This window comes from Marmota monax, unplaced genomic scaffold, assembly GCF_021218885.2.
Source record: "Marmota monax isolate L192 unplaced genomic scaffold, Marmota_monax_Labrador192_F-V1.1 WCK01_AAM20220418_F8-fsc00038, whole genome shotgun sequence".
Taxonomy (NCBI): Eukaryota; Metazoa; Chordata; class Mammalia; order Rodentia; family Sciuridae; genus Marmota; species Marmota monax.
Window position 1 is genome coordinate 295975 of NW_026692498.1, and position 15424 is coordinate 311398.

The 15424-nt window shown below is 45.5% G+C and overlaps 1 long non-coding RNA gene across 4 annotated transcripts in view; it reads right to left on the reverse strand.

The window, feature by feature from the left end:
• Positions 1 to 709: 709 nt before the first annotated feature.
• Positions 710 to 15424, reverse strand: part of LOC131424182 (uncharacterized) — a 30699-nt gene continuing 15984 nt past the window's right edge. For 2 of the 4 annotated variants that reach the window (XR_009226816.1, XR_009226815.1), the window contains exons 2-4: positions 6245 to 6369; positions 1766 to 3785; positions 710 to 933 (exon numbers count right to left, since the gene is read on the reverse strand). This is a non-coding gene — a long non-coding RNA (uncharacterized LOC131424182). The other 2 variants (XR_009226814.1, XR_009226813.1) reach the window with 2 other exon arrangements.

A 15424-nucleotide genomic window follows, 5' to 3' on the forward strand; every position in this document is an offset into this window, starting at 1 on the left:
CGAAAAGGCCCTAGGCCAAAGTCCACCTCAAAGAAATGTTAATGAACAGCCCCCAGCAAAAAGGTGCTGACTCAGAAGTCCTTCCTGACCAGATTACTTCTTTGGCCCACCTGTGTCCCACCCCTCGGGCCTTCCCACCTACATTCCATCACTGAAAGAACTATAAAAAGGGGAGACAACATCCCTTCCACGGATTCCACCTCTTGGGTCCCCTTCTTCCTCCGGGAGAAGTCTTTTCTGCTGTCCTTTAATAAACTTCTAATTTCTACTCTGACCTTGCCTCGGCGTGCTTCTTCGGTGTTATTCTTCAACATTGGGGAAGCAAGAACTCGTCACCGGTCAACAGCGGTAACACTAGGACATATCAAAAGGGCAGAGCACCTGCTTCTGGCCCCCTTTTTAAATAGACCTTGCCCTAGTGCTTGCCTTGGTATGCTTCTCTGACGTTCAGACTCTAACACTGAGGAAGCAGAGCTCCTCACTGGTAACTGGTGGTATGAAAAGCAGAGGGTCCAGTTGAAGGCCGTTTCCATTTCAGAGTGTCAGCTTCAGATGTCAGTCAGGAATGGAAACTGTGGTCATCAAAGACAAAAGAAACCAGCTCTGCTGAAGCTACAGGGACAGGATCTCGGAGCTTTGTCACTGACGCAATTTTCCTGGTGAAAGACCCGCCGATTCCCTGTCCAAGAAAGACGCACGAGGCACTGGCTGCAAAAGCAAGAGGCGATTTATTGATACACAGGCGCCTGTGGGTGCTCAGCGAAACCTCAGCCGGAGCTTCGGTGAACTGGCACACCGGGCTTTGGGGTACAGATCTTTTATAGGGTACAGTGGTCAGTTTCCCTCCTAGCACAGTAACAGGTATCTCATTGGCTCTTTTGAATCCAGCATATAGGTCACTTAAAGGGTAAACTTGTTTTTCACTATAGGTTCCTGGAAAAAACACATAAAAACCATTTGTTATTCATTGTATGGTTTTTCATTGTATGATCCCGTTTGCCCAACCGTGCCGGCTCCTTTCCCAACCATCCTGTCCTTTCTTAATCGGTTACACTTAACTGATTTTCTGAAAAATACATCTGACGTCTGTGCAGGTGCGGAAGCAAGCCCTGGTGATTTATTACTGGGCCTAAAGTTATTGGGCTGGGGTCTTTCATTCCCCCCTTTTTCTTTATCATGGATAGAATCTTATATCCATTGTCCTGCTTGCTCAGGTTCTTGGATTAAGCTCGTTTGTGACCCTGTCTGTTGTTGAAGCAACTGGTATTGCTGAGTAAGGACCATAGTCTGGATTACAGAAAGTCTTTCTTTCATAAACTGCACCAATCTATTGAGTATGCAGGGTCCAAACGTCAGGATTATCAGCAAAATAATTAAAGGTCCCGCTCTGGTGGATAGCAAAGTAGTTAACCATGGGGATTTGTTAAACCAATGTTCAAACCATCCTTGTTGTGCTTCAAATTCTTTTTGCCTTTTTGCCAACCTTTTAGTGACTTTCTCCATAGTTTCCCGGACCACCCCCTTATGGTCAGCATAAAAACAACACTGTTTCTTTAAAACCATACAGAGACCATCTTTCCTAAGGAATCACAGATTTAATCCCCTCCTATTTTGTAGCACGACTTCTGCGAGGGAAGAGAGAGATTTCTCTAAGGCAGTGATAGACTTGGTCACTTGATATTAGACCCCTGATTTATCTAACTACACTGACTACCTAACTTTAAATCTGGCTTCATTTTTTTTTTTTAATTTGGGAACTCCTTACTGCTGTGAGGAAGGGGGACGAAGAGAATCTTTCTGGCTTCTTCAGGCTGAAAAGGGACGGCGTGGGGCAAGCAGTTTGGAGTCCCCCTTAAAAATATCGGGTCTATCGAGTGGTCCATGATGAAAGTCTAATTGAGAAGTAATAGGTTGGAGGGCCATTTGAGTGATGGGTGGTCTATAAGAGAAACAAGAACTTATTAGTACTGGAACCATATTGATGCAGTAATAAATGCCACAGCACAGAAATATGCCAATGAGTATAATGGCCAAGACAAAGATTAACAATGTTTTTCATCAGGCAGTACCAGGAACTAGGAGCTAGGATATTGTTTCCACGAAAAAGTTGCTGAGGACATGGCTTCCATCTGAGCAGGTAAATCTTTAAGGATATTTGTCACATTGTCAGAAATGTCAGGGATGTCAACACAACAACTAACATGTAGGGTTACAGATGTCTTTTTCTTTAAGATATAGTTTAATAATTTAGTGCCATCTGATCCTGCAAAATCCTTTTACTAGTATGACCTCTGTGTCTAATAGAGAAATCTTTAATTCTGCTACTTAGGGCTGGATAACCATATTAGCAAACATCAAGCCTACCTGCGTTGGCTAGAAATAAAGGCCTTAGACTAAAACTACTCTAGCAGTCCCTTTGACAGTTATCAGGCATTTCTGTCCAAGAATCTCTTTTGTAGCCTCCAGTCTACTTATTTATGGAAGTTACATTTAACTATTATTATTATTTAAGATGTCCAGGAACAGCTGTGCTTTGGCTTTGACTGTCTTTGCTAAGTGTTTAAGATGAAGCAAGTCAAACTGACTTTTGTTTCTACCTATTGTTTACAGTCAGCTGAGTTATCCTGGGAGTCCTCAGGAACTTCATAGCAGCTTTTCAGTTCTGCTAGTGCCATTTGCGCTAGGATGGGTCCAGGCCTTGCTTGACCATATGGCTTCCCTCAGAAGCATCAGGGATGTCTCCCTTTTTTAATGACCCTCCTCTTTACAGCAAATGTACCGATTGGCTTTCTGTCCTCCACTGGTCTCATTAATCTCCCTGCTCAGGAGGTTATGTGGCCTAGAGTTGCTGAGCCCTTTGGAGAAGTCCCCTATTCCCTGATTCAGACTGACTCAGAGGGCAAGAGCCGAATATTGGTTTTCTTGGCCCTTTTAATTTAACTAATTTTAAAAACTTGATCTTAAACATCCAGCAAATAAGTTAACAGCCTTATATTAAGAGCACTGGGCTTTAATGTCTATCTCTCTATCCTGTAGGTGATAACTCCTTATCTTATGTTGACCCAGGTTGTGTTCTTAAAGCAATACCTCTTTAAAACATTAACAGGCAATCCTTAAACCATCTATAAGCAAACTACAAAACAAAACTAGCTAGGGTAAAAACATATTTAGCTTATATAATAGCTACCTTGAATTCTGGCAGGGTTATACATCACAATTTCCTGTTTGAGATCCTAGTAATCTTGGCAAAAACCTACTTTTGGACACAACTTTAACTGTACTGAAATCTGGCTTACTTTTTTTATAGCCATTTTCACATGTAGTGAGATGGGACAGAGCCTTATCTCAAGTAAGGCAGGGCTCTTTATAAATCTCAAGTACTATAGTTCTGAAGCTGATCATTTTACAAAGTTTACATAAATTGTTGTTCAAGTTTACATGAACTTTAGCTAACACAACATAATATCACACTTAAAACATGAATTAAAGGATGAAAGCTTTTAACCTCTTGTAGAAAAGTAGTAATGTACTTTTGTGTTTTGCAATAAAACCTTCACACAGATTAGTCTCTTATTAACTTAAAAATACATAAATTGTATCTTAGAGTAGAAAGTAACATGGAACCGTACATATCTTATTGATAACAAGTTCAGTTATAGAACACAAATGATATAATTGAATCTCCAACATGCTTTTTTTTTTTAAGCCTAAAATTACCATACAACTTTAGAACACCAGCTTGATATAATGTTCTTTTGAAGCTTCTACCTTACAGACTTGTATACCTGGAAGATATGAACACATTAATAACACCATAATTACATAAACTTCCTTTTGTTCACATTTTGAAACAATACTTGTAAACCTTTAAATTTAAGCAGAGTTAACATTTTATTAGGGCCTTTTTGAACACCTAGAGAAACTTATAAGCTTAATTTTGAGGACATCTTTATTTTTATCTGTTTACCCAATCTAAATTGAACCGTTTGAATCACGTGAATTAAAGATATTTGGATCTATTTTTAATTTTTTTTATTTTTTATGAGCGCTCCTCATCTGTCAATTGTTATATCACTGCAGGATATATGGACATACACACATACAGACATACCGACATACAACACATAACAAGAGTGTGCACACATAACAATAATAAAGGCCTTGTAGCTTTTCGCAGATGAAATCTCCATTGCAATGTTTTTGTGGTTTTTTTTTGTTTGTTTGTTTTTTAAAAACTTCACTGATCAGAAAAACATTAACCTAGGTCTGCAGGATCAGAATCACGAGCTCAAAAAAATACAGAATCTAAGAAAACACAAGAGTCCTAAAAAAAAAAAAGATGACTGGCCAGTAGTTAGTAAATACCATACAATTTACTTCAAGTTATATTTCCAGGTTTAGATGTTGAAAATTATGATACAAATTTAAGAAGTAATTCCCAAAATTTAAAATTTCATATCTTTTTACATTAGAAAAACTTGTTCACATAAAACTGGAAATAGGACCTCTACCATCAGAAGAAATTTCTTTAGTACCTCTAAGCCACTTTGCTTGTTCTAAAGTTCCTAAAGTAGCATTGAGTTACATTAAATTTGCTCACACACTACCATATATATCTGAAATTAAGCTTTGAAAATTTCTAAGACTATTGCTATTTAATTATCTAATGTCATTTTTATGAGCCAGACCAACGTTTTAATTTCTTTTCAGGCTACCCAGTTCAAAATTGAAACTCTTTAATTTTTTTATCCCAAGTATTTAAGTTTTCTAGCATGAACTATCTGAAATCAAACTAAACAATTGCTTAAACCCAACTTTTAACTGCAAGATAGTGCAATGCTTTAGAAACCCATTTAGATACCAGATTGTTACAATAAAAAATTATTTTTTTTTTAGACACACATTTAACCTAGATTATCCCTAAGAAACAATCAGACAACCAGATAAGAAAATATCTCTCCAGGTTTTGAACTTTCATTTAATTATGACTCCCATCAGTGGCACCATAGACTTTCCCATGAGTGGACCAGATGTTTTCACGTAGGGGCAACTATAGGTGTAAAATCAAGGGTCTCAGTGTGACTGGCTTTACTGCATTCAGTGTCCCTTCTTTTTAAGTAAACAGAGGTGGCATAATCTTTAAGATGTAGATAAGGACCCAGGGAACTCCCCAGAGCTAAATGGCTCTGGCAGCTGCTGGGAGTCCCTTAATCCTATCTTTTACCCATAGGATCAGTTCCTCCAGTTTGGTTTGACCTTAGGCATTAGGCATATTTTTTTTTTTCCTAACTTTTTAGTAGCCAGCTCCCAAAAAGTCCATCCTCTGCTTGCAGTTGTTTCCAGTGCTAGGCTTCCCCAAGAAAGCAGAGTGGGGACTCCTTAAAAGTCCCCTTGAGAGTGTCAAAATTTGTGACTGAAAATTTGGTTCCCATCTCTAAAGCCAATTAACATTAATTTAATAATGAGGACAGGGCTTTGAGAAAAGTCAAAGCGAGATGTCAGAGTTGTTAAATCCCCAGCAGGCATCTCTATTTGCACTCAAGCCGGTTATGGGGGGGAAAGAAAACATTGCTTCCCTAGTCTCAGTATTCAGCCTTAGATGGAATTTATCATCCGCCTTGGGCTGCATTTCCAAGCAGCCCGACTCCAGGAAGACCCGTTCGCTTCTTGGGCCCTGTGATAACACTCGGGAGGTTTGGGGACCCGGTCCCTTTTACCCCCACGAGGGAGGGAGAGGGCCGGGTGCCCCTGAGCCGCTTTTTTTTTTCTTCTTAACTTTTAATTAATGGTTGTCTGCCCGATTTCGGACGTCCTGCCAATGGTCAAGGGTGAGACTCAAAGGAGTTGTTATGGATTGCTCCATGTTAGTCTTAGATGGAGTGAGAAAGTGCAAAGGCAAGAAGACAGACACAAATATCAGACTGGACACAGAGAACGCTGCGCGGCTCGAGCACAAACCGAACGTACCTGACGGATTAGGGAGAGGAGGGATACCGTCACCTCCGTCACCCACGAGTACAGTGTACTCTACAGAACATTGGAGGCCCCCCCAAGATGGGCCTCCCTGAGCCCCTGGGACGTCTCCCAGGGTGGCAGGGGAGAAGTCCGAGTTCGTCAACTCCTTCTCAAGCTGCCCAGAATACAGAGCGATTACGCGTAATCGTACAGACGCTGCGCATGAACAGATAACAAGATAACAACCAGACAGAGAGAGACACAAAATGACACGAACTGGCCAGCTTACCTCCCAGTGGTTATCGGGTGTTCCTCCGGCAGGGATCCGGATGGGGTTACAGGAGTTCTCCTGGCTGGCTCGCCAAATGAAAGACCTGCCGATTCCCTGTCCAAGAAAGACGCACGAGGCACTGGCTGCAAAAGCAAGAGGCGATTTATTGATACACAGGCGCCTGTGGGTGCTCAGCGAAACCTCAGCCGGAGCTTCGGTGAACTGGCACACCGGGCTTTGGGGTACAGATCTTTTATAGGGTACAGTGGTCAGTTTCCCTCCTAGCACAGTAACAGGTATCTCATTGGCTCTTTTGAATCCAGCATATAGGTCACTTAAAGGGTAAACTTGTTTTTCACTATAGGTTCCTGGAAAAAACACATAAAAACCATTTGTTATTCATTGTATGGTTTTTCATTGTATGATCCCGTTTGCCCAACCGTGCCGGCTCCTTTCCCAACCATCCTGTCCTTTCTTAATCGGTTACACTTAACTGATTTTCTGAAAAATACATCTGACGTCTGTGCAGGTGCGGAAGCAAGCCCTGGTGATTTATTACTGGGCCTAAAGTTATTGGGCTGGGGTCTTTCACTGGGTGAGAATCGTGATGAGTGACCAGGGGACAGGGTGAGGATGCCACTCTGTTCAGTCTTAGGGGGCTCCTCTCACAGGTCTTAGGTGAGGATGTTGTGTCTGGTGAACTTCATAAACTCCTGTGTCTGGTATTCCTAATAGGATTCAGGAGGCCCATGGGTCCAAGTACTCCTTCATATGGTTTCACAGTTTAAAATGTTTAAGTTACATATTAATTGGTGCTATGTGATTGTGCTGCGCACATGGCAATTCTTTACTTGTAAAAACAGGATGTGGAATGATTCTACCTTGGTATGTGTAATCAAAATAAAGCAGCAGATGGGAAACTATTGCTTAACAAAATGGGGTAACTCAGAGCAGGCACAGCCTGAGAACTACTGCTCTGTACACATGGAGTCACTCAGGGCAGGCACAGCCTAATGACTGCTGTTCTACTCACCAGTGAGTCACTCAGGGCAGGCACAGCCTGAGGACTGCTGTTCTACACACCATGGAGTCACCTGGGCAGGTACAGCCTGAGGACTGCTGTCCTACACACCATGGAGTCACTCAGGGCAGGCACAGCCTGAGGACTGCTGTTCCACACACCATGGAGTCACTCAGGGCAGGCACAGCCTGAGGACTGCTGTTCTACACACCATGGAGTCACTCAGGGCAGGCGCAGCCTGAGGACTACTGTTCTGCACACCATGGAGTCACTCAGGGCAGACACAGCCTGAGGACTGCTGTCCTACACACCATGGAGTCACCAGGGCAGGCACAGCCTGAGGACTGCTGTTCTACACACCATGGAGTCACCAGGGCAGGCACAGCCTGAGGACTGCTGTCCTACACACCAGTGAGTCACCAGGGCAGGCACAGCCTGAGGACTGCTGTTCTACACACCATGGAGTCACTCAGGGCAGGCACAGCCTGAGGACTGCTGTCCTACACACCATGGAGTCACTCAGGGCAGGCACAGCCTGAGGACTGCTGTTCCACACACCATGGAGTCACTAGGGCAGGCACAGCCTGAGGACTGCTGTTCTACATACCATGGAGTCACTCAGGGCAGGTGCAGCCTGAGGACTGCTGTCCTGCACACCATGGAGTCACTAGGGCAGGCACAGCCTGAGGACTGCTGTCCTGCACACCATGGAGTCACCAGGGCAGGTGCAGACTGAGGACTGCTGTTCTGTACACCATGGAGTCACCAGGGCAGGCACAGCCTGAGGACTGCTGTCCTACACACCATGGAGTCACTCAGGGCAGGCGCAGCCTGAGGACTGCTGTTCTGCACACCATGGAGTCACTCAGGGTATGCACATCCTGTGTTTCACAACAATTGAATCAGGGAATAAACCATGGACCTGGGGAATGGTGGCTGTCAGTCCCCTACCAGAGGGTACCTGACCATGTCTGTAGTGCAGCTGGCTTCCTGGTCCTGGGGTACCAACCTCATGCTGAGTGGGTTGTCCTGGGTTGGTCCTGTAAGAACCCTAGCTGCATCCACCTCCACCTAAGGCCTCTTTACTTCCTGCAATAGGAGTTTTCGAGGAATCTAGTCTCACTTTGATTCCTGCTCCATTATATGGGCTCTCTTTCTTTCTTTCCTTTTTAAAAATATTTTTTCATTGTAGATGGAATCGAACCCAGTGCATCATGCATGCTAGGAAGCACACTACCACTGAGCCACCACCCAGCCCTCTCTTTCTTTCTTGAACTCTGTCTTTGACACTTCAGTCTCTCTCTGATTTCTGACTAAGTGTAAGTCATTTCTTTTTGTTTGGTCGACCTTTTCATTTTCTTTTCCCTTTCCTCTTGGCAAATTTGTGCCTGGCCTCCTGGGACCCTCTGGTGTAAGCTGTCTCTCTGCTTCTCCCATCCTGCCATGTAAGCACTGGGCTTCCTCTGCTGCCTGGCTCGGTGTCCACCAGCTCTCCTCATGCTTCCTGTGCCCTCCCTAGGTGGCTCTGGCTTGGTCAGCTGATGCAGCTGCCTCTGGGTCCACTGCCCCAGATGGTCCTGTCCTCTCCGCTCCTGGCAGCCGGTGTCTTCAGAGCACGTAATTCTCACCAACCCTGCTCTAAATGCTTTACCTGTATTAACATAGTTAGCTCTTGAAACAACCCGTACCATGGATGCTATTATTCTCCTCATTTTACACAAGAGGGAAGGGAGACACAGAAAGGTCACATAGTTGCCCAGCCCTGTACAGCGAAGGGCATCAGGCCAGGTCTGCACCAGATCTACTGGGCCAGGGTCTATGCTCTGAGCCACCACACTACCTCGCTTACTCCACTTTGTGAGTTCGTTCTTTCAGTGTGCCCGATGTTGATTTTTTTCCTAATCTTTTATTCTGAAACAATTTAAAACATATAGAGTAGGCTCAGGAGGAGTTCAGAAAGTTTCCATACCTCTCTCATGCAGTTTCCCCAATTGACAAACAACTGCAGTGCTGTTACCAAAGCCAGGAAACAGTCTGCCGATTGTTTCACAAGGGAGCTCCTTCAGGGGATCATTTTGAAGCCAGATTTAAAGTTAGGTAGTCAGTGTAGTTAGGTAAATCGGGTCTAATACCGAGTGAAATCTAAAATGGAGGCCATGCTGGCAATGATTCTGGGAAACGCAGGACAACTCATGGAATGTTAATGAAGTCCAAAAAGGCCCTAGGCCAAAGTCCACCTCAAAGAAATGTTAATGAACAGCCCCCAGCAAAAAGGTGCTGACTCAGAAGTCCTTCCTGACCAGATTACTTCTTTGGCCCACCTGTGTCCCACCCCTCAGGCCTTCCAACCTACATTCCATCACCAAAACTATAAAAAGGGGAAACAACCGCACTTCCACGGATTCCACCTCTTGGGTCCCCTTCTTCCTCCGGGAGAAGTCTTTTCTGCTGTCCTTTAATAAACTTCTAATTTCTACTCTGACCTTGCCTCGGCGTGCTTCTTTGGTGTTATTCTTCAACATTGGGGAAGCAAGAACTCGTCACCAGTCAACAGCGGTAACAATTTCAACAGTGATTTTTCCCTCCTGCTCTTCCTCCTCTCTCCTACGGGAACTGGAATTGAGTTAAGATGGTCATCCCTTCTCCTCCAGTTACGTTCAAACTACTATTGACTGAGATCAGTGCGGATTCAGGGACACTTCATCCAGCTGGTACCCAACATCATCCTCCATCATGCTGAAGTCACAGCTCTGGCTCCTTTGGTTGGCCCCTGTTTTCTTTCAAACTTGATCTTCATGTTTAGTTTGCTTCTTAAATTTTATTTTATTGTGGTGTTGGGATTGAAGCCCAGCCCAGTGATGCTGCAAGTCCCACACCTTTACTGCAACTAACACGTCATAATTGTGCCAGTCTGGTGTCGGGTGTGATGTTTGGATACACTGCCTGTCTTGTGCAACAACCACATCAGGCCACAACCCTTACCCCAAACACACACCTCTCTTGGGGGGAACATCACCACCCCCAATGGCACCTGGGCTTGTGCAGTCCTTACCGGCCTAGCTTTTGAGCAGCTCCTCCTCCTGTTACTTCAGGAAGCTCCAGGCTCATATCAGGCATTTTCTGCCTTGGCCCCAGCATCATCAATTTCCTCAAGGAGCCAGGAGACCTGGGCACTGCAGGAGCCCATGGCAGCTGGGGTCCCAGGGCCTCCAGGCCTTGTCAGTAGAGCTAGGAAATACAGTGTGCACACCAACCAGGCAAACATGCCTGTACACGAAACCCTGAGCTCTCCACTCTGTGGCTTTCACATGATGGCCCCCCTTCTTAACTGCCACTGTGTCCTTCACAGTGAGGGACCCAGGTCTCCCTCATCTTCTAGTGCACAGATAGAACAGTTTCAGGGCTCCCTGGCCATCCCAGTGGCACCTCCCCACTGCACCAGAGCTCACTGCTCCCCACCCTCAGCTGCAGCTCCCCTGCAGTGCAGTTGGACTCCTCCCCAGGTGCCTACTCCATTTCCCCACCCCATCCTGGCAGATTTGATTGGCGTGTGTTTTCAGGTTGGGAAGCATTACTTGGATTCCCACACCTGCATTCCTGTAAGAGTATATATGCAGAGAGGTCCACTGTGCTACGCCCCCGTGTTCCCCTTCCCCTTCCTCGCTGCTGGTCCACCATCCATCTTTACAGTCTCTGGACCATCCTTTCCACATTAGTCTTGCACATTAGTCTTGCACAAATGAGCAGATGCTGTGAGTTTTCTCACACTCCCCTTCAGTGAAAGGAAGCACACTCCTCTTCAGTGGAGTTGAAAGAGGTCTTCCTCCCCTTTCTTCCCTGCCAAGGATCCCAGTGTGGGTGTGCCATTGTGAAATCACAGTTTCCCCACATGGGGACACTTAGGTGGCTCTAAGGGTCTGCCATTGTAACCGAAACCTGGGTCCCTGTCCCCAGTGCCAATAAATACCAATCTAACACAGTTTTGGGGGGGAAAAAAGGAAAAAAGAAGGTTTATTGCTTTGCTAGCAAAGGAGAAGCACAGAGGACTCCTGTCCCAAAGGCTGTGACTCTCCCAATCTGGAGGGATGGGGCTTTTAAAGGGATTTTTTAAGGGCCACATTTCAGTATGGAGTCCTGTAGGTGTGTCAGAATTCACTTGTTAATTGTGGAGATATTCACTTCCCAGACCCTCAGCAGGCATCTCCTTCCTGCAGTGGGTTTGTTCAAGGGCAGTTAACTAAGGGAAGAAAAGATACTCTGTCTCCCTAATCTTGTTAGGGATGGGGAGAAAGGAGAAGAGAGGAAAAATAATATTAAAAATAAATAAATAAACTTGAGAGCTACATTCAGAACAGACCACTTTTACACATCACTGAAGGACTTGTGCTCAATAACCTTGCACATAAGTACTTCTGCAGAGCTCGACAGGTGTGAAGAAATGCCCAGGAAGGGCGTGCCGGCTGCAGCAGTGCCTGGTCACCAGCACCATCACCGCTTCACCCAGAGGATGCAGTCACTTTTGTGCTACCTTTTCATGCTGTTGGAGCCTGGGGTGCTCTACAACTGAGAACATCTCCAGTCCTTTTGGTTGTCTCTCTCTCTGGCCTCCGATTTAGGTCCCTGTTGTGAGCAGTTAATAAATCATTGCTTTGAACTATGTGAAACCTGGACAGTGAGACCTGTTTTAGGGAACCCTGTAATGTGAGGCTGCCAGGGACCACCTGTTTGCAGCATGACTCCTGTTGATAGGAAAGTGCTTGTCATGGATTTCACTAGTTCAAAGGACTTGATCCAAACCCCAGCTATCTGGAGATAGAAGAGATGGGCTAAACTTTCTAAACCCCAACTGTAAGGTCAGGCAGCGGTGACCAAAAGGAGACAGATTTCTAAAAGGCCGCTGAATGAGGCTTCACTGAGATTTCACTCCTGGGCAGAACTCTCAGACCAATGAAGCAGATAAGAGGAGGGTCTGAGGAGAAACCTCATCAGGGCTGGGCCAGACTGAAATTTTTTTTATTGGGTTTAGGGTAGGACATGAAAAGGGGTTTTTAGAGTCCCATGTGCTACTGGGGTTGGTCGGGGGTAGCTGACTAAGATCCAGGATTGGCCAGGAGACCCTGGTGATTGTCAGGCGATTTTGTCAGTGCCTGACTGGTGGTTCTTTTCACGTGCAGGCTGCTTGGTGCTTTGTTCCTAAGTCACCTTCATCGACCTGACATCCCAGCCTTTTTGATGATATAGGGCATGGAATCTCATCTGGCTACTTCCTGCTGGCTAGGGGCTCTGGGAGGAAGGGGGTGGCTTGGGTATCGGTTCAGTGGGGAGGTGACTGTAGGGGTGTAGGGGCATCTGGTTGTAGGTCACTCTGGCAATTTCACCCACGTGCTTTCAGGGGAAACTGAGGAGGAAGGGAGCAATCATTAATAGAAGTTCTATTACTAACATAGGAGTGAGAATGGGAGTCAGCCACGCAATGAGGGTGAGTTTAGCCAGCCTGGCCAGGGGTCATTTGCTGGCTGCTGTTTAAACCTTTCACCCAAATGATGGAGGGTGTCGACATACTATTCAACCAATCCAGTTTCATTGATGTAGCAGCAGCCTTCTTCTTTCAGGAATAGACAGGTTTCTCCTTTGTCTTAGTCAGGAGATCAAGGGCTCAATGGCTCTCTAATGAAACTTGGGTAATACATGTCATTTGCCTTTGTATGGAATCGAGAGAGGCGGCCAATGCCTCTCCCACTTTCTGAAGTTGTTGTTCAAGATTCTGAGTGGTGGTTACTGCATAACCAAGTCCAGAGGCAGCGAGGGAGGAGGCCAGGGAGAGTCCAACTACTTACTACTGGTGGAAAGACAAGCTGTCTTGCCCTGGAAAGGGAGGTGGTGACAAGCCACTTTAATTCAGCCTCACTGTACAGTTGATTGGGTACCAAGGTGGAAGGAACACAAAAAGCCAAGGGCATGTTGAGACTTAGGTTTTTTGTCAGGGTACCATTGCACCAGAAAAAGAACCCGGGCAGAGCAAAGGTTGGGGAAGAAATTTGAATGATCTGGTCACAGGATGCTGAACCAGAGGAAGTGAAATAGCAGGGGAAATTCCCTGAAGAGTTATGAAAAAGAGGTACTTCCTCAAAGGCTGGAGAGGGAGGCCCTTGGGTTCTGGTTGAGGTATTGAGAGGAAGATCAATGGGAATCACAGTTAATGGAGTACAATCCAAACCGGCGCAGAGAAAACAGTCTGAAATATTATTAACTTTGGATAAATTGAGAAGCTGAAAGCCCTGATGTATTAGGGCCATCATGAGAAGGGTCACCTTTATGATGGGCAACTGCATCCAGCTGGTGTTGGAGTTCCTTCTCTTGCTCCTGGATGGTTATGTGAATTTGAGGGAGCACTTATATACAAGTTCTCCATATTCTGATAGAGGCTGAGGAGTGCTTGGCAAAACCCCAAGAATAAAATTTACCATCAACACCAGAACCCCATTTCAGGTCCCATGGGTCCCAAATAGTTAATTTAGTATATGCTTGTTTCTCGTAGCAAGACTTATCTTGGAAGCATTTCTTGCATGAATTATTGCCAGGGACTAGAAGGGAGTTCTCCTTCAAAGAATAGCCTGACAGTTACAAGAAACAGCCCCCTGGGATACATCCTGCCTGGGAGACACCCTGCCTGGGAGACACCCTGCAGCCATCTATCTCCCTGAGACATCCTGCGGCCATCTGTCTTCCTGAAACATCCTGCGTTATCTCACCTTGTGCAGATATCCAGCAACTGCCGATAAGAGAGCTTCCCCATCCCCAGCATACAAATATCCCTGTGTGTACAATAAAAGTTTGCAGCTTGATCAGAACTCCTGCCTTGCTGTCATCCTTCTGTGTCTCTTGTCCCTTCATTCCTCCCCATCTAGGTTCGCTGCCCACGTTGATGTGTCCTGCTGGTCGGGACATTTGGCGCCCAACGTGGGGCTTGAGCTTTTGACTGAGAGGGAACGCCATCCTCCGGGAAGACTTGGCCAAGAGGGAGCTCGAGATCGCCTCGGCAGACACGACCAAGAGACAGATCCAGGAGGAGAGTGAGGACGACGCAAGGTGAGTGACCCGCCATGGGACAAGCAGTTTCGTCACATGAGTTGTTTTTGTCAGGCCTCAAGGAGGCCCTCAAGACACAGGGGGCGCGTGTTAAGAAAAAGGACTTAAGATTATTCTTTTCATACATAGGAGAATTGTGTCCATGGTTTCCCCTTGAAGGGACCATTGATGGTAAAAGATGGCTTAGAGTAGGAGACTGTTTAAAAGATTATTATGAATCCTTTGGCCCAGAAAAGGTGCCTGTTCCCACTTTTTCTTACTGGAACCTAATTAATTCAAAAAAAAAAAAAGCTTAAAAAAAAAAGAGAGATTTTTTGGCCTTTATGTTCTAGAAGTTTGCACTAGGAGAGTGAGAAAAAGGGAGAGAAATGTGATGTTTACCTGGAGAGAAATAAGTTTCAATTTTCTATTGTTTTTGTCAATACTCAGAAAGTATGTACGGACCTTTTTACTACATGATTGTCCTATGAATCAGAATGGCTATAACTCAGCCGCTGGGGACAAGAGACTTTAGCCGCTGCTGCTCCCTATGGGGTCCTAGCCCCTGCGGCCAACTGTGCTTTTTAATCCTTGAATTACTTGACCTAAATGCCAAACACAGACTAACTTAAGATCTGATGGTAATGCTAGCGTTTGCTGCTAAAAAACCTTTGGAGCACCCACGTGCCACAGAAAAAAGTGAAGGATGTACACGAGCTGCAACCGCAGGTCGCAGAGACAGAACAAGCTGCTACCGCAGTAAGATCTTGGCCAGGTGGGGGAAAATGCAGACAAAATCAAACAAAATGCAATCAGCTAGGAAAACGTGGGGAACTTTTGCCCCGAAAATGGGCAGCGGACTCCATGTTGTTTGCATCACCATGGTAACCATGGGGTGACCGGCTGGAAGAGCAGGCTTCCTGGTCCCACCTCCCACACTTTCGCGGGCTTCCGATTTGATCTTCCACAGTCACTCAGAGGGGACTTCTAGTCCCGCCTTCCAGCCACTAATCTGTACTACTGTGTTTCAGATTTCTACCAGAGCTGTTCAGAGCCTGTATTTTTAAGAATGCCTACCTGTAAATGCTAACGAAAGATATCTTTTTCAG